The following is a 26,533-nucleotide window of genomic DNA, read 5'->3' as shown; positions in this document are numbered from 1 at the left end:
CCTCTGCCAGGCATGAAAGGAATACTGTGTCTCTTTGCTCCCAGGAAGGTCCTAGGACTCCTTAAAGTTTAGTTTATTTAGGTCTATCTCTGCTCTCAGCAACCTGGTGGGTTTTTTTTTTTTTTTTTTTTAAGTAGCTGGTAGCTTACCTGCCTTATGATCTAAAGGGTAGAAGCAACAGCTTTGTGAACTCTCTATATCCCCACAGTAAAAGAAGCCTCCCCAGGTGATCCTGACGCAGGGCCTCGTGACCAGCACGTGGGGAAGCCTTCCTTAGGTGCCCTGTGCAGGGACGTCCAGCTGGTCCGCTGGGGGTGCAGGTGAGGACTCCAGTTATAAGCTTCTCTGCCCCGTGAATGTTCGGGTGTCTTGTCAGGTAGTCTTGTTGCTTAGACATTGTCAACAGTCGCATGTGCTGCTTCCATCATGAAGGTAAATGGAACGCTAGGAAGTTTATACTGAGCACTTGAAGTGCCAGGCTTGAAATTCACTGCTTTGTCATGAAAATCTTGAAACCCTTTTCTTCTTTTTCTTAAGAATGAAACTCCAGAGTTAGCAATCTTCAGTCTAACTCTTCAGTCAGCAATAAAAAGTTTCCCTTGCGTTGCCTACCAGAACAAACTTTATTGCAGATAGTAATGCTTAAGCTAAGGAAACAGTCCTTTTAATGAAATTTAAAATTAAATCGGAGAGATGTGCTTTGGCAGTTGGAACAGGAGGATATAATACTAGATACGTACTTTCCCACCAGGAGTTTTTATTACTTATTCATAACTAGTGTTTACCATGTCAAACTTGTCTATTTTCCAAAGAGAAAAGCAACTTTCTCTCTCCCTTCTTGTGCCTGAGTGGTCTGAACTCCAACAATCACTGATGAGATTCACCTGCTTACAACTTCTAAAAAAAGTTTTTCAGGAGATAGTCAACATTACAGACACTTCCCGCCATAGCTTTAATTAAGAGTCCAGGCCTGTGAGGTTGTAAGGCATGCCTTCTGTTTGGGGCACACCAGTCTGTATTTTCACTCTTCCCTGTGACTCACCCCAACTTCTAAACCATCACAGAAGGGAAAGTCCGGGTTCAGGGGAGCAGATGGGCTATCTTTGCTAGTACTTCTGTTGGCTGGAACCCAGCCCTAGCACTCCACCATCTCACTAACGATGCGCGGATTTTATTCCTGTATCTCTAGGCACTTGATAACTGAGAACTAAGTACTCACGGGATGAACTAAATACATCCCAAAATGGTACATGAAGTCAAAGGCTAGTTGATAATTAGAACCCCTCACCTGTTATGAGCAGAACACTTCAGTTCCTATTTAAGCCCCCTGTCCTCACCAAACCAGGGCGGTAGTCATCGTAACTTGGCTCTGTGAGCTTGTCATTCCACCGACAGAGCTCTGGGAACGCACAGCCCGTGTACTGGTCGCATGAGAGGGAATCTGCATTGCACTTTGCACGGATGTACTGTCTCCAAGAGAATATTCTCAGTTTTCCTCCCAACTCTAAGCCATGGGTGTATTAATCATATTCCTTGTGACTGTGATTTTTCGTTTTCTCAGATGTGTTAGAACTAAAGAAACTACTGTTAAGGGTTATTTGCTTGAGCTTAGGAAAACTTTTGCGTGTATCAGTTAAGATTCTTTATGTTTCAAATTAACGAAACCCCATTAAGGTAGACTTAAGCCATGCTTTAAATAGAAAATATTTCAGTGCCTAATCCAGAGCTTGAGTCTGGCCACCATCCAGTTTACCATTGTTCGTTTTTTTGAGTCAGTGTTTTTGGATCTCATTTTAAGTAGAATCGTTCCTCATGGTCTCAGAGCAGCTGCCAATTATCCTCAATGCCAGCTTTCCTTATTCTCAAAGACTGGGAAAAGTCTCTTTGGATCAATTCCACAGGGGGAAAGAAAAGGAAATTCCCCAGGAAATGGTCTTCAGATCTGATCGGCTGTGACTGGATGGTGACTAGAGTGACCAGGAAAATACCAGCATCAGGTCACACACAGGGACAAGGACACACAGGTCACATGGGGACAGTGCTCACATGTGACAGCCGGGGCCCCACATCAAAGGCATGTGGCACAAGCTCTCTCTTCCTCGCCCCACCCTCTCCATCTCAAGGGGAGTTTTTGTCCCAAAGTCCCTTTTGTCCTTTTGGATGGAGCCATTTCAGTCTATTCCACACACGGCAGAAGCTTGGAAACTCACACTGCCCAATAGCACTGTTCTCAGAAGACCCCTGGGCAACTCTTATGGTCACCATCCTTTCTCAGCACTGCTAGGCTCCACGGATCAATAGACATGGAGACTAAAGTAACTTCAGTCCCAGTCACTCTCAGAACTGATACCGAGGCGCTGGGCACGGTGGGGGAAGAAAAATAACTCTGGGATTTGCCCCCACGCAAAAGCCATGTCTCCTCAAAGACAATTTCTCAGTCCAACTACTCAGAATTGAGATTGTCAGCATCTTGTAAATGGAAGTTATCACGGAAGAGGAGAAGACAAGAAATGAAGAGAAAAGAGAAGGGAGAAAAAATTCTACCTTGTGAGAAACCTCATTTTCACTAGTCGAAGTTGTAGAAATGAAATAAAAATCATCAGTATTTATCTGAATGGATTACTGTTCACATCGAATTACTGTACAGCATAGGAACCAATGTCATCATGAAAAACGGCCCAAACCTGCTTTGCAGCTGACCTTATTTGATGAGGATATTCAGTCATGTTCTCTCCTGTCCAGCCATCCCAGCAGGTTCAGTGAGTAACATGTTTATTCACTTAAAACTTGGACTCACTCAGTTTGTCTGTTGCTTTTATCTCATATGCAAGACAGTGATGTTCAGGGGTGGGAGAAGAGTCGTGGGGGAAGAGGGACATGGAAAAATAGACATGATCCTAATCTCTGGGTACCAAGAGCCCAAGGTTGCAGATCTACATTAAAATACAAATAAAATCTCAGAAATAAAAATATAGTCCAATTGTACCACATACGCACACGCGATACACACGCACACACATGTATTTTGTGGATGGATGAAAACTGAGAAAATCCTCTTTGGTTCCATGTACCCGAATGTGACTTGTAAACAAAGTAAATTAGATGTAATACAAATGGTCCTTGTAGACAAGTTACAAAACCTGGCGTCACACGTTGAGATCCTTCTGTTTTCAGAACTCGTTACATTTCTGCTGCAAGCATCGTTTGTGCCAGCCAGCTTAAAGAAATGACAGGTGTAGTGGAATACTGGAGAGGAAGACAAAGAAACGTCTAGCGTTTGATCACATGTCTTTTCTTCTTTCTTTCTTTTTTTTTTTTTTAATTGAAGTCTAGTCAGTTTACAGGGTTGTGTCAATTTCTCGGGTACAGCACAGTGTTTCAGTCAGAGGTATACATACATATATTCCTTTTCGTATTCTTTTTCATTACAGGTTACTTCAGGCTATTAAATATAGCTCCCTGTGCTGTACAGAAGAAACTTGTTGTTTATCTGTTTTATATGTGGTAGTCAGTGTCTGCAAATCTCGAACTCCCAACTTACCCCTTCCTAACCTCTTTCTCCCCTGGTAACCATAAGTTTGTTTTCTATGTCTGTGAGTCTGTTTCTGTTTTGTAAATAAGTTCATTTGTCTCATTTTTTTTTTTTAGATTCCACATATAACCAATATCATACGGTATTTGTCTTTCTCTGTCTGACTTACTTCACTTACTATGATCATCTCTAGGTCCATTCATGTTGCTGCAAATGGTATTACTTCATTGCTTTTTTTGGCCGAGTGATTGTCTTGACAGTGACCATGTTAATTAGAGACCCTGCATCATTTGGGGAGACATCGTGATGAAAGGGCCTTTGTCCCAGGGCTTGAGTTTGCTGTGTGCAGAGGCTCAGCCCCCTCTTAGAGCAGTAGTTTGCCTGAGAACAGCTACAGGTCTCGCCACAGAGGAGCAGGGTCACTGGCCAGTCCCCCAAACTTTGAGGGACCACACCAGTCCCGGAGTTCAGTGCAGACTGCAGCTTAGGAGAACCCTGTGTTTTCAGCAGTGAACAAAGTCTCCCCCACTTCCTCACTGATCTCCACTGAGTCCAGACTGGACTTAGACCTTCTGTCCCACAATATGATAACATCGCCACCAGTATTACAGTAGTGAAAAACCACCACAACGACTAGTTGTCCCACTGGCCCATCCCGCCTCAGCCTGCACCCCAGACAGAGTTTGCTCAACCACCATTATCAACTCTGTGATCACGCTGCAGCTGGAACACGTTTGTTGGCTTGTTTTTTTCCTCTCTGCACATAAAAGTGAAATTGCACGTCTGCATAGAGACAGAATAAAGAGCCGTGTCTCACCTAAGTCATGCTGCTTGATTACATGTCAAAAAGTCATCAGCTCAGCTCTGAGTCCTTGAGTTGTTGCCTGTATTATGGCTTATGTTTTCTTCAAAACCCCAAATTTATTGCCTTATTTCCTCTGTATCCCTGCAAACCATTTGCATTCAAAATGCTGAATCAAGTACCACGAGCATCGGAAAACCGTATTTCAGTTTAACTCAGTTACGTCCCTGGAGAGAGACTGTATCTTGTCAGTCTGGGGAAGGATGTTTGGATTTAATGATTGTTATCTCTTTAAATTCTATTTTATTTTGGAAATTCTTGGGAGCAAATTATCAAGTGGTTTATTGACATGTCTGGGAAATCACGTCTAGGCAAGGAAAGCTCCTTCTTCTTTGCTGTAAATAACCCGCTTTATAATCATGACTGTCCAGTAGTCACTGACAGTGGAAATCTATGTGACAGTGGAAATAGATACAGGCTGTTTAACGTCTCGCCTAATCAGACAGTCGGTAAAACGTGGACTTTTCCCTCCTGACCAAATTGTTTCACTTCTGACCTCTACGCTATTGAAATTTCATGTACTGCAGCCACAGAAGAGATATTCTTATGGATTTTGGTGTTCAAGAAAATTAAATGAGTCCTCTGAGGCCACTAACTTAAAAGATAAAGTTTGGATTCTTAAGAATTACAATGAGGAAAAGACAAAACCCTACCTCAAGCCAGCCAGCAGAGCACTAGAAATACAGGGAAAGGGTTATTTCACTCTAGAAAGAGAGCTGTTCATAATCTCAGTCTGGTCCTGGGGAAAACATCAGACACACCTGGCTCTGAGGGGCTCTTCGAAACCGTCAGAGATTAAGGAAAGCTGAGAAACTGTCTCTGGAGGAAGCTGAAGAGACGTGACGACTAAGTACAAGGTCATTTTCTAAAAATTGGATTCGAGAACAGAAACAGGAAAGAGAAAGAGGGAGGAACTTGAATGACGTCTGAGGTTTAGTTGCTCACATTGCACCATTGTTAATTTCTCAGCTCTGATACCACGTGGACCACGGTCACGCACGGTGTTACTTACATTAAAGGGAGCTGCTGCAGGGAGGGTATTTGAGAATGCTCTACTGTCTTTGTAAGTATTCTGTAAATCTAATAATATTTCAAAATACACAGTTGAAGAAAAGCTACAGTGGTTAGGGCCTGACAGCACGTTCCCCCAGCAGCTGCAGTGTTCTGCTAAGGCCAGCTGAGTTTATTTAAGTTGAGACCAAAACACTTGATCCAGATTTATGAAGTTTTCTGTTTCCCTTAAGTTAATCTGGCCCCTACTCACACCCAAGGCAGTGATTTTAATTGCATTATATGTTTTTAATATCCTTTGCGGATTCCATACTTGACATGGCCTGTCCTCTTCAAACAAAATAGTTTGTTTAATCCATTTAGCTAATAGCATACCACTTCCCAGCCGAAGGTCTGTATTGCTTTCCTTGGCAAGGAGTATTTCTTTCTCCGCAATGTCTCCTTGAAAAGTCAGTTGTCATCCCCATGAGACTAATCTTACTGAGACTTCTTGCAAATTCTGAGCATGAATGACGCCCAGATGAGCTTGTGAAAGGGAGGCTGGCTGTCGGCCTTGTTAGCAACTGTAATGGTCACAATGCTCTAGCTCACCAGGAAAAAGCACTACGCAGAGGAGTCTTCTCCTCTAATTTGAAAAGACACACTCACCCCAGTGTTCACAGTGGCACTGTTTATAATAGCCAAGACATGGAAGCAACCTAAATGTCCATCAACAGATGGCTGGACGAAGAAGTTGTGTATCCAATGGAATACTACTCAGCCATAAAAAAGAATAAAATAATGCCATTTGCAGCAACATGGATGGACCTAGATTATCATACTAAGTGAAGTAAGTCAGACAGAGAAAGACAAATATCATATGATATCACTTATATGTGGAATCAAAAGAATGACACAAATGAACTTACTTACAAAACAGAAGCAGACTCACAGACATAGAGAACAAACTTATGGTTACCAGCAGGGAAATGGTGGGGAGGGATAAATTAGGAGATATGTAGGTACACACATATGTATATGACGTATTTTATGTGTCACTCCTTCCTCTACAGCTCATGGTTTTGTGTTCAGCAATTCATTCAAGGGCTCATGTATTTACTGAGCAATTAGCATATTCCAGACACCATTCTAGGTGCTGGGGATTAAAGTGTGACTAAAACCAAGTCCTGTTTTCCTGGTAACTGCATTCTAAAGTTGAACATGCCACACGTTTAGTCCTCTGGGATAGATGTACGAAAAGGAGAGAAGTTTTCATGACTGTGTATCGTTCAGGAATCTGGGACTCACATACATAGGGGAGCTCCAGCAGTGGGGTACCCCCTCATCTGTGATGCATCTGTGTATGTTTTCTACAGAACATTGGTCTCTTCACACGAGGCTCTCTTTCAGCAGGATGCTGTGAAAATAAATGCAGTCTGTGAGTTCCTGTAAACACACATTATTTCTGCCACCATGCCCAGGGAGACAGCCCTTTACTGCAGTACTCCAAGATGCTGCTTGAAAAGTGTGTTTGCTTCCAAGCAGGTCCCTTTTCACCTATAAGTAAACCCAGTCTCCGCTCTTCTGGCAGCGTTGCGTGTATGTCTGTCTGCCCAGTTTTCCGGACTTAAGGAATCTTTCCCTGAAGAGCCCTGAAGAACTCTTCTTCCTGCAGCGTTATTTAACGTGATGCACGCTAAGTTTCCTTCAGGCGTTTCTTGTGAGAAAGATACTTAGGAAGAAGAGAGATTCCTTCTGTGACTTTGAATTCCTTAACCTAAAGAAGAGATTTGTACATCTGAGTTTGTACACAGTCATATCCAGAATTATACTGCATTGTTTTATCACTTTACCGTTAAAATTCATCGGTGCTGGTTTCAGAAACACGTTATGGGTACCTCTATTTCTAAAGACTGCTTATTAGAAATATTTTCCTATTGAAGATGGCTTTCATTGTTCAAGGCACAACATGACCTTTCTTCCCTCCAGGCTGAAAAAAGTTTGAGATTTTGAGACAATTACGAAAGGATTTCTAAGAATATCTGTGGTTTTCAAATTCCATTTAAGACCATTTTGTCTAATGGCGATTTTGTTTTTCAGTTTATCTACTGTCCCAACAAGAAGTTCGCAGTTCTTTAGAGCAGTGTACTTCTAGGAAAGCAAACAGAACTGTGCCTCTCACAGGCTTTAGTAATATCTCAACTGCCTCTTCACATCCAATGTCAAGTTCACTTCATCTCCTCTCAACAGACGTTCTTTATGCTCTTTTCTATGAGCCAGAGAGTAACGTACAGCCACAGATGTTAAGAGCCACGCTGGCCTGGTGGGTGGGTTGTGAGATGTTCAGAGGTGGTTTTGACATTGAGGATTCCATCTCCCTTCAGACCAAGAGTGAATTGTATGGATTTTGAAAGTGAGATCCCCAGCCCCCAGCTGAAATGGTCTGTTGGGTTTGAGGGTCCACTCAGGGTTCCTTCCAGAGGAAATACTAAATGGAGCCACTTCCACAAAAGATGGGCTGGGAACTGACCACGTCAGAATTCCCTGAGGCGTTATTTTAAACTTCAGATTCTAAGACTTTACGTCCAATTAAGGAGAAGAAAATCCAAGATGCTCGCCCAGATCCCTGCCATTTGATGTGCACCGCGGGCGATTTTCATGAACACTCAATTTGAGAAAGAAACACACCAGAGGTGAGGAGTAAGGAGGACACGAACTAGACTTCGGAACGTTTATTTTCCTCTTCCATATTCCAGTCAGTACAAAAGGACTGCTTCTTAAACCTGTTGCTTCTTCTGATCTGTTAGCTGAGGGCAGAAATGATTAGTTAAGAACCAGCAGGTTTGGGAATGGAAAACAGAAATCACAGAAGAAATGGTTCACACCACACACACACACACACACACACACGCAAAGATAGACTTGGGTGCAATACTCTTGTTTGGAGATTGTTTTTTTAACAACTAAGTCACATCAAATCACTGGGAAGGCAATGGTTATAATTTGACGTTCAAACCAATGGCATTGAAATCTGTAATTAATACACATTTAACATCTGATTCTTTAAGATGTCACCACCCACAGACCAACCCACTGATGAGCCAATCAATCTACTCAGTGGCCACAGTATCAGGGAGACTTAACATAAACACATAAGCACAGGAGAGTATTAAAAATACCAATGAAAGTAAGTGCTGGTAGAAACAGAACGGTGAGCGTGCGGACCACCGGTAGCGACAGAGCCTTGCAGGTTAGATCTGAAACTTGACTGAGGACTTTCAGCACAAGTGGGATTTTCAGAGTAGAAGAGATTGCAGAAGGCATGCCTGAGTGAGGCGGTCAGTTGCTTAAATATTTTACAGACCTGCCTGTTGTTTACTGGAGGCAGCACGCAGAGGTGTCAGCTTAGTTCAAAAGTGTAAATGGAGTAGGTTTCTTGCTTCACCCAAGATAACAATTCTTCAGATCGCTTGCCAAGAGAAAAGATTACTCTCATTTCCCCTTCTTTTATCTTCTTTCTACTGTTCTTGGGCATAGATATTTTTTAAAGCATTTTTTAGAGTAATACCCAAATAGAGTTTGCATTTTGAGGTATCAAGGGGAAAGATGAATTAATACCTGACACGCAGGGCAGACTTCTTAACAGACTGATTACTCATGAGATTTCGGCTCTGTCCTTATATCTAGACATGCCCTCTTCATGTGCAGACTTACCCTTTAATTCTCGTTCAGACTTTACCTCCTTTGCAAATTATTTTGCACCATCAGAATCAATTGCATCTCCTCTGTGATTCCACAGCAATTTCTACTCTCTTTACAGCAATTATCACCCAGCTTGGTGATTGCTTTGTGTCTGTGTTTTTCCACTGAAGTCTAATGACTAAGTTGTGAACTTCTATGTGATTGGAGTCTTGACTTTAAAAAAAAATTATGACCAAAATAGCATATGACAGGGGCTTAATACACGTTTGATGGACAAATGAATAAATGATAGGATATGATACCACAGGGGCCGTGCTGGACCCGCCGTGCGGGGAGAGTGGGGTTCCTGACAGTACCCTCCAGGATCTCCAGTCCTACCCCATCCATGTCTCATTTTTCTAATTTCAGTTCTGATTCTCTTCTGGGCTTCTTTCCTCTGCTTAAAGTCTCTCCCATGCTTAAAAAATCAGAAGTAACAAAACATTTCCATTGTCTACACTCGCCGCCTCCACTTCCAGAGCTCCCATGCACAGTTAGCTGACATCGGGTTGATTTCTTCCACAGTCTAGCTTTCCATCAAAGTGGCAAAAATCATGGAAGGCTCACCAAATAAACAGTCAAATAAATTCTTACTTTCATATTCTTCCCTTTTAAGTGAATTAACTGCACCTTCTCCTTACAGTTCTCTCCTCCCTGGACATCTGCGATGCCCTCTTACTCTGCACTTGACTGGACAGCCTTAATCTCTGCCATGATCACCCCTTTGTTAACTCACCATTTAAGCACTCGTGTCCCTGAGGACTCCCTGACGTGGTTCAAGGCACTCTTTGCTCCCCGCTCCCTTGAGCGATCGCATCTGCTGGCCACACCCAGATAGCCACCTGCTCCCCCCTCAATTCCAGGTGTTGTTATTTCTATGACCATCAGTCTGTCCTGCATTGGAGTCCTTGGAACCAGAACTTGAGATGGAGATTCTTGTTCAAGGGATTTTTTGAGGGAGCAATGAACGTAAGCTCTTTGGGCTCTGAGTCTAAGATGCCTGCCAGATCCCCATGTGAAGAGGACGCAGTGGCATCACCTCAAGTCAGTGTTCCAGTTCAGGACACTGCAATGTCCCACTCTGCACATTCAAGCAATGCCATTTTTTGTGCAGAGTATTTTTTTGAGTTGAGAGTCTTAACTTACCAAAACGAAATCTTGCTGACACCTCTGTGGTGCTAGAATGTGTTAGAAATACTAACAAAGATTTCTGTTCTTGGTATGTCCTTTGACCCCCGGTTCTTTGCCTAATGCATCCGGGCAATGCATGTTCATGACCTCAGAGGAGGGACAGCCAAACAGACACAGAGGAAACCATTCAGTTTTCAGAAGTCTAAGCTCTAGTAGGGAACTCAAGGCATAAAAAATAGACATAGAGAATATCTGATGAGCCTGAGAAAGCCTTCCATGTCTCAAGACTAGATAAAAAGTTCACCCAAGCTGGGGAAGACTGTGGGAAAGGATGGGTGGAGGGAGGGAGAAAGAGCTTGGACTTCGGGTTTTGAGCAGAGACCCAACACCTGCTTCCAAAATGTAAGGGCTGAAAGAAACCCCCAGAGTTGGAGGAACATATGACTGTGTGAATAGATGGCCCTGTGACGTGCCTTGAAGAGAATATGGCAACAGTGAAGGATGCAGGCACGTGGTCCTAAGACAGTCACACCAAATTTCCTAAGCCCCAGGGTGGAGGGAGGTGACACAGGGACACCAAGTGCCCTGGGAGGGGCCCTGAAGTCGCAGCGGGAACCTCAGCCCAGGAGTGAGGGTGACAGCCGACAGCCGTGATGCAGGGGAACGGAGGACCCGAGAGAAGAGAGGGTGTCTCAGAGGGTGCTTGTGCAGATCAAGATGGAGAAACAGACACCCTGCAACGCCCAGAAAGGAGGGGAGCCCCGAGGGACGTGTCCCCTGCGCTGACTGGGACTGAGGCTCCACCACCCACCCACACAAGTATGGGGGGCACATTCGTCTTCCCAGCCAATCGGCTTCCCTCAGCATTTCATTCTGTGGACCCAGCATCCTTCCGGTTTACTCAAAGTCCCAAGACATCAGACAGCTGGTCTGAAGATGGTCTTGCCCTCATTCCCACCTTTTGGAAACTTATTTTAAAAAGCCAGAGTCCTTCAAAATCACATAGGGCTCCCAGCCTCTTCTTGTGTGTTGCACATGACTGAAATAGGACACTCCCCATGGCATTCAACAATGTCATGTTAACATTTGGCTTCAAACTTCTGAAAAAAGAAATGAATCAAAGAATCTTCTGTGGATCACCATTCTAAGTGAAGGGAAAGAAAAATACCATATGGTATCACTCATTTGAGGAATCTAAAAAAAAAAAACCACAAATGAACTTACTTACAAAACAGAAAAAGACTCAAAATGGAAAGTGGAGGGGAGGGATAAATTAGGAGTCTGGGATTAACAGATACAAACTACTGTATATAAAATAGATAAACAACAAGGTCCTACTGTACAGCACAGGGAACTATATTCAATACCTTGTAATAACCTATAATGAAAAGGAATATATTTATGTGTACGTCTGACTGAAGCATTATGCTGTGCACCAGGAATTAACACATTGTAACTGACTAGACTTCAATTAAAAAGAATGCAAAAAATGAAAAAATAAAAATCCCTCCGTGCAGCTCTGTGCCTCTGCCGGTCCAGACTGATGGACCTTCCTCTTCTGAAGCCTCTGGAGAAGCAGAGCTTACCGCCTGTCTTCTTAACACTTATCAGTCTGCATTCAGTGTTCTCCCTGCAGGCTTGGATGACCACCGAAGCCTGTTATGCTCCCTACTCACGGCCTGCAGTCTGCAAAGTGGGATCCCCAGGAAGGCATCTCCTGTCCCTTCCTCGACATGCCCTGTTCACACTTATTTCTAAAGCCATTGGCAGACCATGAATAACAATCTGATGCCTCTCCTCATCTTCCTTCCCTCCCAGGGCTCCCTCTTCCAACTCAGAATCGATACATGCAGACATCCCACTTTTAATTCTGGACCACGTCTTATAGAAAACATTGTTGGATTTTGCATTATTTATTGGAAAACAGATGGCGCACTCAAATTGAATAATTTGATGTTAGTTTAATAAAGCAACAAAGGAGGAAGCAGAGTTTAGGGAGAGCAGTGAGGTATGGAATAGTACGATGGAGCTTAGAAAAGAGGGGGCCGTCACCACCCCCAGGCTTAAGGGGCTAAGGGTTGGGGTGGTGACCTAACCCGAAGAGAAAGTTGTTTGGAAAGGTCACCTGAGAGGGGCTATGATTTTCATCAGAGGCTCACAACTAACCTGCTAAGACCTGTCAGGGAGGGAATAAAGGAAAACAGAATTCACTCTCCTCCCAGCCAACAGATCTTTTGCTGGTGCCCCCGTTACTTACATGGGACTTTACGCTGGGGCGTAAGGCAGAGTGGAGAAGTGTGGAGAGGAGCAGGGACAGTCGAAGGGGAAATGGTTGGTGTCTGGGTTACACACAGCAGAAAAGGCACAGGCAGGCTAGTTTTTGTGGGATGGCTCTGATTCCAAAATTTTCAGCATCCAAATTACATCAGCTCTTCTGCCTTTGAAGCGGGGAAACTGTGCATTTTGTTGTCTGTGGTGCAGAATGAATGACCACGTGTTTGATGGCTTTAAAGTGACACAATGTATCAAATGTATCACAGTAGACCCTCTGGGTCTGCAGTCCCGGCACAGCCCAACTGGGCTCTCGGCAAGGCCGCGCTCACGCTTGGAGCTCATCTGTGGTTCAGCTGGGGAAGGAGTCATGTACTTCTCACTCAGATTGTTGACAGATTTTGTTTCTTTGAAGCTGTGGGAACAAGGGTCATGGCTCACTGTTGGCTTCATCTGCCCTCAGCTCCAGGAAGACATCCATAGTCTCTCATCATGTGGGACCAGCGTGGTCAGGTGCTTCATCAAAGCTGGCAACACAGAGTCCCTAAAGTGAGTCTTCCAGCAAGATAAACTTTCTTTTAACTTTGTTTTTTGTTGAAGTGTAGTTGACTTACAAAGTTAGTGTCAGGTGTACAGCAAAGCAATTCAGTTATACATTTAGTTACACATATTTTTTTCTTTTCTATTATATGTTGTTTACAAAAAATTGAATATAGTTCCCTGTGCTATACAGTAGGTCCTTGTTGTTTATTTTATATATAGTAGTGTGTATCGGTTAATTCCAAACTGTTATGTTTGTTATGCTATGTATGTATGTTATATTAATTCCAGAACACCCCTTTTGGTAACCATAGTTTATTTTCTATGTCCATGAGTTTGTTTTTGGTTTGTAAATAAGATTTGTATTAAAAAAAAAAAAGATTTGAATTTTTTTTTAGATTCCACATAGAAGTGATCTCATACAATATTTGTCTTTGTCTGTCTGACTTGCTTCCCTTGGAATCACAATCTCCAGGTCCATTCATATTGCAGCAAATGGCATTATTTCATTCTTTTTTATGGCTGAGTAGTATTCCATTGTGTAAATATACACACAACTTCTTTATCCAGTCATCTGTCGATGGACATTTAGGTTGTTTCCATGTCTTGGCTATTGTAAATAGTGCTGCTATGAACATTGGGGTACATGTGTCTTTCTGAAAAGACAATCTCTTCAGTAAGTGGTGCTGGGAAAACTGGACAGCTACATGTAAAAGAATGAAATTAGAGCATTCTCTAACACCATATACAAAAATAAACTCAAAATGGATTAAAGACCTAAATGTAAAACTCCTAGAGGAAAATATAGGCAGAACACTCTTTGACATAAATTGCAGCAATATTTTTTTTTAACCAGCTCCTCATGTAATGGAAATAAAAGCAAAAATAAACAAATGGTCCTTAATTAAACCTAAAAGTTTTTGCATAGCAAAGCAAGTCATAAACAAAATGAAAAGAGAACCTATAGAATGGGAGAAAATATTTGCAAATGACGTGACCAATAAGGAACTAATTTCCAAAATATACAAACAGCTCATACAGCTTAAAGCCAAAAAAAAAAAAAAGCCCAATCAAAAACTGGGCAGAAAACCTAAATAGACTTTTCTCCAGAGAAGACATCCAGATGGCCAACAGGCACGTGAAAAGATGCTCAGTATTGCTAATTATTAGAGAAGTGCAAGTCACACGTTCAAGGGGAGGGAATTACACAATGGTGTGAATGCCAGGAGTTTGAGAGCACTGCGAGTCACCAGAATGTCTATCCAGGGCACAATACAAAACCAGCTAATTGACCGTGATATCATTTTTTTACATATATGGTAAATATAATGCACCTGATTTGGGGTATTTGCACTGACAAACCTGATTAGATTAGGAAAGTGATTACCATGTCTAAAGACAAAAGGATTAGATGACATTGCCTCTGGGGACTGGGGGTGAAGAGCCATGGGACAAGGGCCTGCTGCTTTACAGTATAAACTTTTCTGTTCTTTATTATTTTTTTAGCTATGTGATTTTAGAACTTTGATTGAAGTGAGGAGAACAAGGGCATGAAGCAGAGTGAGAGGACAAGGTTGTGTTCCTTAGACAAAACTGAGGAGAGGTAAACAGAGGAAACAGAAAGAAAGGTTAAAAAAAGTAACAAAAAAGGGATTGGCATTTGGAAAATTTTTATACCTGAACTTTGGTACCTGTGGTTTCCCTTCCAGGTAGATCCCTCTTTCAGTTATTGGGAGATAGGCTTTCTGTTTACTTACGGCTTATTATTTGCTCCTTAATCCTGGTCAGAGGTCTTGGCTACTGTTTAAATCATGAGCAAAGAGGGCCCAGTGTTTTCTTTGGGGAAACAATATTGCAGTTGAGCGTAGAATATTACTGGATTACATATAGCTCAGAGCATGTGGTCCTTAAACCTGTAGCTTTCTCAGGGTTACACAGTGAATCCATGTGAAGTTTTCAACCAAGTTTGAGGTTTTATTTTTTTTTCAATAATGAGGTTACTAATCAGCATTTGTGAAAAAAGCCCAATCGGTTGAAATAGCAGTGCATAAAATAACTCAGCCTTTATCCTGAGGATAAACCAAATCCTGTAATTCAAATTAGCACAACTAAGGAATATTGATAAGAAATCTTAATGCTAAGCTATTCACTGATATCACCACTGGGAACATTTTCTGAAAACGCCAAGATGATGAGATAATGTCACTAATAATAATGTGACAGCATGGAATTAATTGTAGTCAGGCAACAGCGTTAAATATAAATGTTAAATTGATAATACATTCATGATGACTTCAGTGACATAACCCTACATAGTGCTTTTCCAGCTATTTTAAAGCATTTCCTAACATTAAATGCTTCTAATTCTCTGGAAATCATCTAATGCAACATTTTTGGAAGGGGGTAGTATTTTTAAATTAATTTGCTTTTATTCTCTCCTGTATTGTTAATGCAAGACCCTTCAGAGGAGTGATAGTCATCTCTGGCTTTATAAATAGGATCTGCAACAAGAAAATACGATTGAGGGACACGCAGTCCTGAGAGAGAACTGGGTTTCTAAATTCCTTTATCCCCATGTCACCATCCACGCCTGGAGAACCTGGCACTTTCCTCCATAAGATATGTGTGTAGAGTTAACTTTTTTTTAGCCCACTGCACTCTGCACCACAAAGGGGAATGTGATTTTTTCTCAAGAAGTCATCAGTATGCAATCCCTGTTCAGCAACAAACCATAGCAGTTGTTACTTACAGTGCTTTGCTGCACACATGTAACAATGAACATTAGCCACGTATGTTGTCCAGAAAAAAAAACTGTAGAGCCTTTTAAGACCCCCTCAGCGCTGAATTTCTACCAGTTGTCCAGGTGAAGAAGATTAAAAAGGAAAGTTTGACTTTTGGTCATTCACAGGGAAAGTACACATCGTGGCCCCCAAGAGAGGCAGTTTGTGGAGGATTTTACTTGGATCCTAATTATAGGTGAGAACATCACGTCAATTTAATTTACAAAAGAAGGTACAGCACTAATTGTGAAATTCTGAAAACTAGCCGTTTCTCATCTTACGTTATGTTCCTGAAATAATCTTTGCTGGCTTTCCATTAGGGTTTACTTTTTAAATTAGTCGCTGAATTCAGCTAGTTTCTCTTTTTGTCTTTCTCTTCTTCCCTCCTCTTGGAATCAAGATCTGTATTTATTTCCCATCAACCATTCACGTAATGGATTTAACATCAATTTCTAACTTAAGAATTTCCTGAGAATTAAAGAAGAAAAAGATATCCTCTCTTATACATTTATTAATTAGAATTCTTCTAAAGAGCATTACTTTGTCAACAGGGGCATTTAAAATGGGTTGTCTTGGGTCATTCAATAATCGCTTACTGCTTTCCATTTAATTACCAATTTTCAGATTGAGGAGTTGGTTTAATAGCATTTTTAATGATGAAAAAAATGAGATTTTTCTGGCTTTTGTGAGTGTCATTACAAACTCCTGCGTGTCCACAGATTCAGTGGGTTAGACTCTACGCATCAGTTTTTTCACATGTAAATTGTCGTTACTTCAGCCACTGGGAGCCCCTTCGAGCTTGTCCTGTATTCTTTTGACACAGCACAGAATGCTTCACCGCCTGATGACCTGTTAAGTTGCCCTCAGCCCACCTTTGCCTTCCTTGTCCTCGCGTGAAATCTGCCACTTACCCAAGAAGCTTGTCTGGTTTCTTATGCTTATGCCTTTGTTATGAACCTGCACTGTAAGACATTGATTTTTCACTGTGGAAGATCAAGGCTTCGTGATTCACATGAATACGCTCCTTTCCCACCTCTCTTCCCAAATGTAGGTTATTGTATTGATTTGCTATACTCATTAACCTTCTGTTTCTTCATCCTTCACCTCTATCACCCTGTCACTAACCCATTTCCTACCCATTAGGTTTTTATTTTCATGTTGTTGAGGTTAACATTTACTCCTTATCTTTGACCATATCAAAATCTTTTGTGTTTGTTCTGTAGGTTTGGAATGGTTAATTTTGTGAGTCAATTTGCCTAGGCACAGTGCCCAGATATTTGGTCGAATGCCAGTCTGGATATTGTGGTGGTGTTTTTAAGTAGAGGAACATATAAGTCATTAGACTTTAAAGCAGATTACCTTCCATAATCGGGGTGGAACTTGTCTAATCAGTTGATGAGAAAAGACCAAGGTCCTTGTAGGAAGAGAAATTTCTCCTCCAGATTTCCTTTGGACTCAGTGCAACCTTGAATCTTCCCTGGGTCTTCAGCCTGCTCGCTTGCCCTGGGGATTTCTGAACTGCCAGCCCTCCACAATCATGTGAGCCAATTCTTTAAAGCAAATCAATTCACCTCTCTCTCTCTCTCCTGTATATGTGAAATATGTCCATCCTGTTGATTCTGCTTCTCTAGGAAGCCCTGACTAGTACAGGGTTGATTATAAGACAGTTAACAGCATTTCCATTGTCATGATCTCAGTTGTATTCCCATCAGTACAACTTCCACTGCTATGATTATGAAAACAGCATCCACTGCTGGACAGGTGAAACTCAAGACACCTTCTAACTCTGGGCACAGAGAAGTACGTCTTCATTATTACAGTAGCAAGAAGGGTTTGCACTGCAGGATGAACACACATATGAACTGGCTAAATCACGTCCTGCAGACAGCCCTGACCACAGGCCTGGGTGTGGGGTGCAGGACTGCACAAGCCTGCAGGAGGGCGAGCAGAATCCTAAAACAGCTAACGGCTCTAATGGTCATCAGTGAAAGCTTGCCTGAGTGTCACTTTAACTGTCACCAGGGTCCCCCCAAACCCCAACTATATCACACAAATAAAAAGAAGGATACAATAGCCAGGACATGGAAACAGCCTAAATGTCCATTGACAGATGACTGGATAAAGAAGCTGTGTACGTACATTTATACAATGGAATACTACTCAGCCATAAAAAGACAATAAATAATGCCACTTGCAGCAATGTGGATGGACCTGGAAACTGTCATACTGAGTGCAGTAAGTCAGACAAATACCATGTGATATCACTCATATGCGGAATCTAGAAAAGTAAAGACATCGATGAACATATTTACAAAACAGAAACAGACTCAAAGACATAGAAGACAAACTTCTGGTTACCAGGGGGAAAAGGGAGGCTGGAGGGATGAATTAGGAGTTTGAAATTTGCAGATACATGCCACTATATATAAAATAGGTAAACAATAAGTATCTACTGTACAGCACAGGGAACTATATTCAATATCTTGCAATAACCTATAATGAAAAAGAATCTGAAAATGAACACATATATATGTATAACTGAATCACTATGCTGTACACCTGAAATTAATACAACATTGGAAACTGACTATATTTCAATACAAAAAAAAGTAATTCCTTCTGGGGTTAAAGCCCGTGGTCTTCTCACAGTCCCCCAAGCTCTTACTCTCAGTCCTGCTCTAAGGATGTGGGAAGGAGAGGGAATAAGGAGTGAAAACTTCTCTCTCCTCCACCTAACCAAAGCTTGTTCTCATCCTAAACTTGGAAGGTTGAATTTTGGAGGACATGAAATTAAAATATCTTAAGACAAGTTTAGGGAAATCAGCACTCATAGAGGAAGACAGGCTGGGTCCGCTGTGTGTTAACAGACCAGGGGAGGAGAATCAAGAACATTCTGTAAGTGTTCAGTTAATCACCCATACTGTGGTTCATCAGTGACGCATCACTGCCTCAATTCAGCAAATAAATCGCCAAGGCCAATAGCTATGATATTTGCCCCGAATCAGGAAATAACATACTCACCTCAAATCTGGGTCTGGGTCCCTGCATGTATTTCTCATCATGAAACATCAGTCCTCTTTGGCACCAGTGACCCCACATCCTGAGGAATGTTCCTGCAGGACATGTGCTTTCAGTGACATCTCCTGCCTCCTCAGCTAACGTCCTGCAAACAAAAGCACGTCTTAAGCACGGAGCTTCACGTAAGTCCAGTGCATTTCCGTTGGTCCGTGCTTGGATTTCAGAGCATCAAAGACGACCTGAAACTGTAGGGAACAATTGCTGTGTGTGCTTTTTTTTTTTTTTTTTTTTTCTTGTAAGAAGTTTTCTAGCTCTTATTTGATTCTAAAGGTAGTTCAAAACCAATAAGATTATAAAGATTTGGGGGAGAGAAAATATTCCTCATGGTTTTAAATTTCTACCTTTATTTCTCTGATGGTTATTTGAATTCTCATTTATCTTTTATGATCAGATAAAGTAGATTTTTGCTAGAAAGCCCAGACGTGAGCATTCAAAAAATATACATCAGTGTGTTTAAGTTAAAGCAGCAATGACACTGTGTGTGGCTGGCAGGGAGCCTGCCTGTGGGCACTGGTGAGAGGACTCAACTCAGAGCTCAGACTGTCTCTCCAGAGAAGGGGGACAAGGCGAAACGCAAGCACCTCCGTCATGGAAGTTCAAGTTTATGCAAGGCCTGCTACCAGGCACAGTCATAAAGACACCAAGGTCACTGCCGCTGAGGGAGCAGTTGCTGTCTTGGGAGGAGCACGAGCAGAGCCACGACGCAGCAGTTTACAGGGTTGGGCAGCCAGCACCGTGGAAGTGCAGGGCTGGGGACGAGGTCAGGGAGATCTCAGTTTCACACACTGCCACTTCCTAGCGTGCGTCCTAGCCGAGCATTAGCTCCTCATGCTGAGCAAAGTCCTGGGGAGTCATTAGCACCTGTTATTGCTGGCCCCCCGGACCAGTCTTTTGTGATTGCCACGTATAAACCCTGACTACGCCCGAGGAATGAACGCAACACGTTAAGGCGAGAGCGCGGCGGCGTGCAAGAGTCCCTGGAGAGATTCCATGATGTCACCGTCTGATTGTTTCAACGGAGGGTTAACTTCAGTTGTATTAAACAGCTGTACATTAAACACTCTCTGAGCAGATACCATCAGGACAAGAGTGCATTAGCCATGTCAGTCATCCAAAGCTAATGTTATAAGGTGTTGCATGGAAAAACTAGAGGGAGAATGATTATGAGTGAATCACCTTGCCAGACCCCTTGGTGATTTGAACTGAGTGGTCCCACTACCTCACAGCCTGCCCCGATTCTAACACTGAATAAACCAGAATGAAGATGAGTGATCTGTGCTAGTTGGTACACAAAGCTGTTGCTGTTAACTCACCCGTCCCAGGTGAGCTAGTAAATCTGTGGGGAGTACAAGATGCTGTTCGGGGAGGATTTGACCCCATGGATGTCACCTAGTTTTACCTAAGTCCACGGCCAAACAGGAAATGCTCAAGTCCCAACATCCTTGTAGCTGGTGAGCACCGGGGGCCCCAAGAGGAAAGGGCCCGACTCACACTACCAGTAAGTAAGGTCTGGGGTGGGGTGATGTCCACATTTTACACGATTCAGAACCAGTTGCACTGAGAAACAGCAACCCACTATGCCTCGTTGCAGCCTCTGTTGAAGGCAGAGAGGAGCACCATCTGGACAACTTAAGGCCTCTTTTGTAGCCCAGGGAATGTCACACGATGCTTGGGACACATTTATGGAGTTAGACTCATATGTAAATATCTGTATCTTTAATAATAGCAGAAAGTTTGCTCAGGAAAAAATAAGGCACAAATAACATCTCTATCCTGCCTTTTTCATATACGCATACAAGTGCACCCACACATACACACGTACACACAGAGAAATACAAGTATTTTACATACATACATATAAAATTGCATATAAAATATTTAAAATAAATAGTAAAGACATAAACATGTTTATTTTCCACAAAAGAGTCACACTACATCTATTTTGTTGCATGATTTTTCCCCTTAAAAATCAGCTCATTCAAGAACCGTAATTTTCTAAATATGCTTAATAGTATGTTGAATGAAATAACCTGAAACAGATGTCTTCAGTGGAAAGTCTTCTTGATCTTAGGTTGGGAAACCTAAAATCTGCAGTACTGACACGTCTGAGACTTTGGACCAAGCAGTGTCCCTGCCTTCACTCTCGCTCTTGTTTTTTTGTTTTCCAAATTTGTTTTGTGTGTGGGGAGGTAATTAGGTTTATTTATTTCACTTTTGCTAATGGAGGTCCAGGACCTCATGCATGTGCTCTGCCCCTGAGCTCCCCACCCCACTCCACTCTCGCTCTTGTGCTCCATCCAAACCCCTGGCCTTAACGGTGGGAAGCTCTGAGGCGCCTTCACTGCCAACTAGTGTGAATGTCAACCCTGGCCTGGGTTTCTGCTGTCTAAGTACAGGGACTGCATCTCTTTCAGAAACGTCTGGACAGGACTCTCCGGGCTCATCTAGGGCGGTGTCCTCAGATTCTAGGCCACCAGCATTTAGTGTACTGTGAACTCAATTTCATTCTTCTAAAGAACCTATTTAGAAGGGAAAGGCCTAGAACAACAGCAGGTTCCCACATCACATGAAGTAAACGCGGCCGTCAGGTAATGGACCTCTGCTTTTAGTTCTTTGTGCTTGTGTTTGCTTGGGTCAGCCACCAGGTAAAACAGACATGACTTTTAAAACTTGAAAACAACAAGGAATCGAGAGACAGGAGCCTTTAGAATAGCAGAATTCTGAAGTTCCCCTAGAATCCTTCTGTATCTAAAAAAAAGAAAAGTTTAATGCAGAAATCCATTAGTTCTGGAATCCCTCTGACAGCTGCAGGGCTCACAGGAGCTGGCCTCCATATTTGTTATAGGAAGCAAACTTTTGATGGTTTCTAACTCCTGTTTCTGGGTCTTAGAGAAAAAAAATAAATGAAATGTGTGCAGCCTGACTTATTTTAATCGTAAGATTAGACCTGTTTCTAGAATAATGAATCTTCTGATTAAAGACTGCCAAGTTCAAAGACTCATTTTGGCCTCAGGAAAGAAAGAAAATGATTTGGAATTAAAGACGAAGGCATGAAAGCAGGTTGAAAGGTTGAAACAGCTTAAACAGCTGCTCTGGTGCTGGTCTCTCTCCTCGAAGGAATCTCCACTGAGGAGATTATCAGGGGAGGCAATTTGCATGGGAACCATTACTCAGCCCTCCCCAGAATCGTAAATTTAGGACACGGTAAAAAGTTTCCATTTTGACTTTTGACAGTTAACAACTTTCTGAAATGACATAGACTGTAAAATATCCTACGAATCCCACTAACACGTTAACATAAAGCACAACTCAAGCATGCAGTCAGTCGTCAGGGAGGGTACAGCTCAGTGGTAGAGCACGTGCTTAGCTTGCACGGGGGTCCTGGGTTCAACCTCTGGTTCTTCCATTAAAAGAAACAAAAAACAAAAAACCTAACAATAAATAAATAAATTGACCTAATGTCCACCCCTCCAAAAAATATGGTCTCCCACTGGGTTTGAATTGATCCGCTGAAAGGTTGACTTTGGGAGTTGATTTGCAAGTTCTAGGCCTGTGCTTTTAAAATGGTCTGTATCTTGTGAGTAGCACGAAGAATGAAGTGTCTGTTAACTCAAGATCTACTACCTTTGCAAAGCCTTCCCTGACTTCTTTTCTTTCCTTTTTTTAACAGTAGTAACACATATTCTGAGCCATAAGGCTGCATGAAAATGCCTGTTACACTGGACTGTTCACTGTCTAATATGTGGTATTTTTAAGCTGACCCCTGACAGGTAAGGAGTACTTTGCACATCAGAAACCTCAGATTCTACAGGACAATACTGAGCATGAACTGGTCCCCCAATAAGTATTGATTAAATAGTAAAACGGAAAACAAAACCAGCCTTTATTGAATAACCAGAGCCAGGTCCTCGACGCGTATTATATCAGTTGAGGCCCCAGACATCCTGAGGCGCACGGACGGTTCCTCCTGTTCTACAGATGAAGACACCGAGCTCAGTAACGTGTAACCACCCACAGGCACTGCCCTGTCGTCTAGTAGATGGGCAAGAGCATTATGTCTTTAAACAGCACACACCTTAATTGAAAACTATTTTCTTGCTAAGCAGGGCCAACCAGCACCTGAGCCTTGAGTGAGCTGTAGTGGTGACATCAAAGGTCACTGACCACAGGTCCCCATAAAAGCAAGAGAACCTGGAAAAGCTTGAAACACGGTGAGAGTGACCAAAATGGGACACAGGGAGAGCCACTACTGTTGGAAAAACAGCACCAAGAGACTTGCTCAATGGAGGGTTGACAGACTTTTTCAGGTTTCAAGGTCAACAAACTTTCAGTTTGTAATTGCAGTGTCTGCTAAGCGCAATAAAATAAATGCCATGAAGGGAGGTACGCTTGTGTATTCAGTATGGTTGGGAATGTGTAAATTAACTATAAAAATTGAGCTTTTAATGTAAAAAGTTATTTTTTTTTCAGATAGACATTGATACAGTTAGCAATTTTAAAAAGTCTGTCCCTGAGGGAATGGGGACGGGAAGGGATAAATTTGGGAGTTGGCGATCTGCAAATGTTAACCACTATATATAAAAATAGATAAAGAACAGATTTCTTCTCTATAGCACAGGGAACTATATTCAATATCTTGTAATAACTCTTTTTATTCTTTTTTTAAGTAAAGGTAGATTTACTTACAGAGATACATACTGCATAGAGTGTAGGCTGTTTCAAAAGGCAAGAGAAAGGCCACGAGGTGTCGGGGTTGGGTGCTCAGATTAGAGTAGAAGTAGGTACACACTCCACAGACAGAGCGTGGGCCGTCTCCGAAGAGGAGGGAGCGAGAGGCGGCCTCGATACCCTGTAATAGCCTTTAATAAAAAAGAATATGAAAACGAATATATGTGTGTATATGCATGACAGGACACTGTGTTGTACACCAGAAACTGACACGTTGTAACTGACTGTACTTCAATTAAAAAAAAAAAATTTCTTTTGAACTTTAAAAAAATCTGTCCCTGAGTAACAAGTAGTTCCCTCTCCCAGTTCTGTTCCAGTCTCCACAGGAACAAGTGGGTCCTTCTACATCTTCTAAGGTCGTGAATAGTCACCAAACTACAGCGCTTATATGACTTGAACTGCACTTAACAGCTAGCTTAACACCCACCCTAGATAAGAGGCAGTCTAAGAAAACAGGAATCTGATGTTTAAGCGGGTACCCAGTGGAACGCATTCTTTTCCTCAAATGTACCAGAAACATGAGAGAAGAAAAGCAATTGTGACAAGCACCCTGCCGGCCACTCTAGGACCTCAGCTCGCCCGAGTTCTGGGAAGCGGCTCCCCACGTGCCCAGGGCCAGCGAGGCTGCCCTTCCCTACACCCTGACTCCTGGCCCTGCCACACACAAGACAGAACAAAAACCAGAAGCTCGCTTTGACTCCTCTGACATACGGGAAATTTGCAAAACCTTCTAGCACAAAGCAGGCGGCATGCAACGGAGTCTGAGTCAGCCCCAGGCAATCAGTGTGGTCCCGGGGTGCCTCCTGCAACAGCCAAGTGAAGCCAAAGGCCCTTTATTTCAACGGAGGAAAGTAAGCATCCATCCCCGTTCACATGAGCTAAGCTAAGCGCAAGTCAGGAAGCCCACGCTTTGACGAGGCACGTGAACAGGGGCTACGCCCAGCATTCATCCTCATCTCTGCGGAACACTGACTTGCTTACACTGTGGCTCTTCACAATAGTGACAGGCATTTATTATACATCAAAGCATTTTCAGTGTCTGCTTCTGACAGAATCATCATCAATTGTTTACAACGTGTGGCCAAGGAGACTTAATTCCAGTTCTCATTTCAGTATGTTTCACTGCCTGCTCCTGGCTGCAGAGCCTCCAAGCGTTTGCACGATCGCCTCCATCTCTTACCCCCAGGGAGTGAGGTGAGAGGCGGTGGCCAGCTTACACTCTAAGCACAATGCGAATCATCAAACATGCGCAGTGTTACCCGTTTCAAAGCTTAATTGTTTTCTCTTCATGTGTTCAGAGAACACAGTTGGAATCATTCTGGAAACAGAAGTGGTTTGCTGCCCCTGTTCCTATGCTGATACTTCATTCCCGAGTTTGCCAAAGGAAAGCCTTCCACATCCAGAACAGTATGTTCTGGGCGTGTGAGAACCCAGCTGTCCGTGTGCGGGCACCACAGGAAAAGACGGCATCCTGGGACGTGACTGCCGCTGCATCCGTGAGCATCAGGCTGCCGCGCTGCGGTCCCCGCCCGGGCTCCTCCATCCCTCAGCGGTGCCTGGTTACCCTCTGACGTGTCCTCTCCCGTTTCCAACTTGGTAATTTGTCACAACAAAAATAGCAGGTCATTACCTCCAGACCTCCCCACGTGGAGCAGCCCGTCACGTCAGGGCTGACGTGAGGTGGTGAGGAACGCTTCCCCGGGCTACACCTTGCTTCGGAGCTCCGTTAGTCGGTGTGGGAACAGGACGGAGCCCGGGTGCACGTGCGGCCTCGCCTGGTGCCCAGGAAGGTGCCACCACACTGCTTCCGACTCCGTGACCCGTCTGGGGCTCTTGTGACCCGGGGCCAGGCTGCTGTACTCTAAGCCAGCCTTACTATGATGTGTGTTCTTCGTAGAGACCATGTGGTGGCAAGTTCAGTGAAGATGATACAGGAAAACATGTGGGGCGAGAGGATGGCCATGCCCCAGGTTCCAGGCGAGTCCTGGGCCCCACCAGGTGTCGGTCCTTGGCTTCATGCGGGGAAGAATTCAAGAGCGAGCCACAGCTGGGTAAAAGTTTCATTCAGAGAGATACATACTCCATAGACAGCACATGGTCCGTCTTACTTAGACGGGAGAGCAGCTGTGGCCTCAGAGGATGGGGGTCCACTAGGAAAAACGAGATCAACCATGAGGCATGGGGTGGTTAGTTTTTCTGGGATCAGTAACGTCATATGCTGACAAGTGGGAGGACTGTTCCCACTGCTTTGGGGCAGGGCTGGGGGTCCCCGGATGGGCCGTCACTCACCCTTTGACCTTCCGTGGGCAGCCTGGAAACTGCGCTGGCACCTGTGGGAGTGTCACTTGGCGGCCGCTGTGTCCAGTGAGCGTGCGTTGACGCACACAGTCTACTGGGAGCTGACCCTTCCACCACCTTGGTGCTAATGGCTGTGCCGTTCCTTTAACGGCTGCGCCCTGCCCCCTCCCTCCTGTCTCAAAACCAACTTGAGCTAATTTAAGCAATAAAGGTTTTATAGAAAAGAGTGATATTTCATGGAGCCACAGGAAGGTGCTGGAACCCAAAGCAGCAAAGCTCTCAGTGCTTTGGACCCATGTTTCTCTCTCTCTTCGCCTACATGCACATCTGCTCTCAGCAAACAGGGCAGGTTTTCTTTGCTTCAGCTCCTAGGATGGAATTCACCCACCCCAGCTCTCTGGACAAACTCACCAGGTGGCTCTAGGTCCCAGTTCCAAATTGCTGAGGACAAACGTCAGCGGCCCAGCCTGGGGTCGGTGTCCACCTGAGCCTGAACCATGCCCCCCAAAAGGGCAGTCGGTAAGTCCTGCACAAGCCAGACACCCCAAAGCGACATGCTCCGACAGGCAGGCAGAAGATGCA

General features: G+C 43.4%; 1 protein-coding gene and 1 long non-coding RNA gene across 4 annotated transcripts in view; one reads left to right on the top strand and one right to left on the bottom strand.

Annotated features, from left to right (window-relative positions):
- Positions 1-26,533, top strand: part of ZP4 (zona pellucida glycoprotein 4) — a 75,354-nt gene that overhangs the window by 25,092 nt on the left and 23,729 nt on the right. The window lies entirely within an intron of this gene.
- Positions 12,198-22,759, bottom strand: LOC141579043 (uncharacterized). The gene is made up of 2 exons (XR_012509984.1): positions 18,869-22,759; positions 12,198-13,054 (listed from the first exon to the last, which is right to left on the bottom strand). It is a non-coding gene; the product is annotated as an uncharacterized LOC141579043 (long non-coding RNA).

Source organism: Camelus bactrianus, chromosome 11 (genome assembly GCF_048773025.1).
Source record: "Camelus bactrianus isolate YW-2024 breed Bactrian camel chromosome 11, ASM4877302v1, whole genome shotgun sequence".
Taxonomy (NCBI): domain Eukaryota; kingdom Metazoa; phylum Chordata; class Mammalia; order Artiodactyla; family Camelidae; genus Camelus; species Camelus bactrianus.
This window is presented reverse-complemented; position numbering and strand designations above follow the sequence as displayed.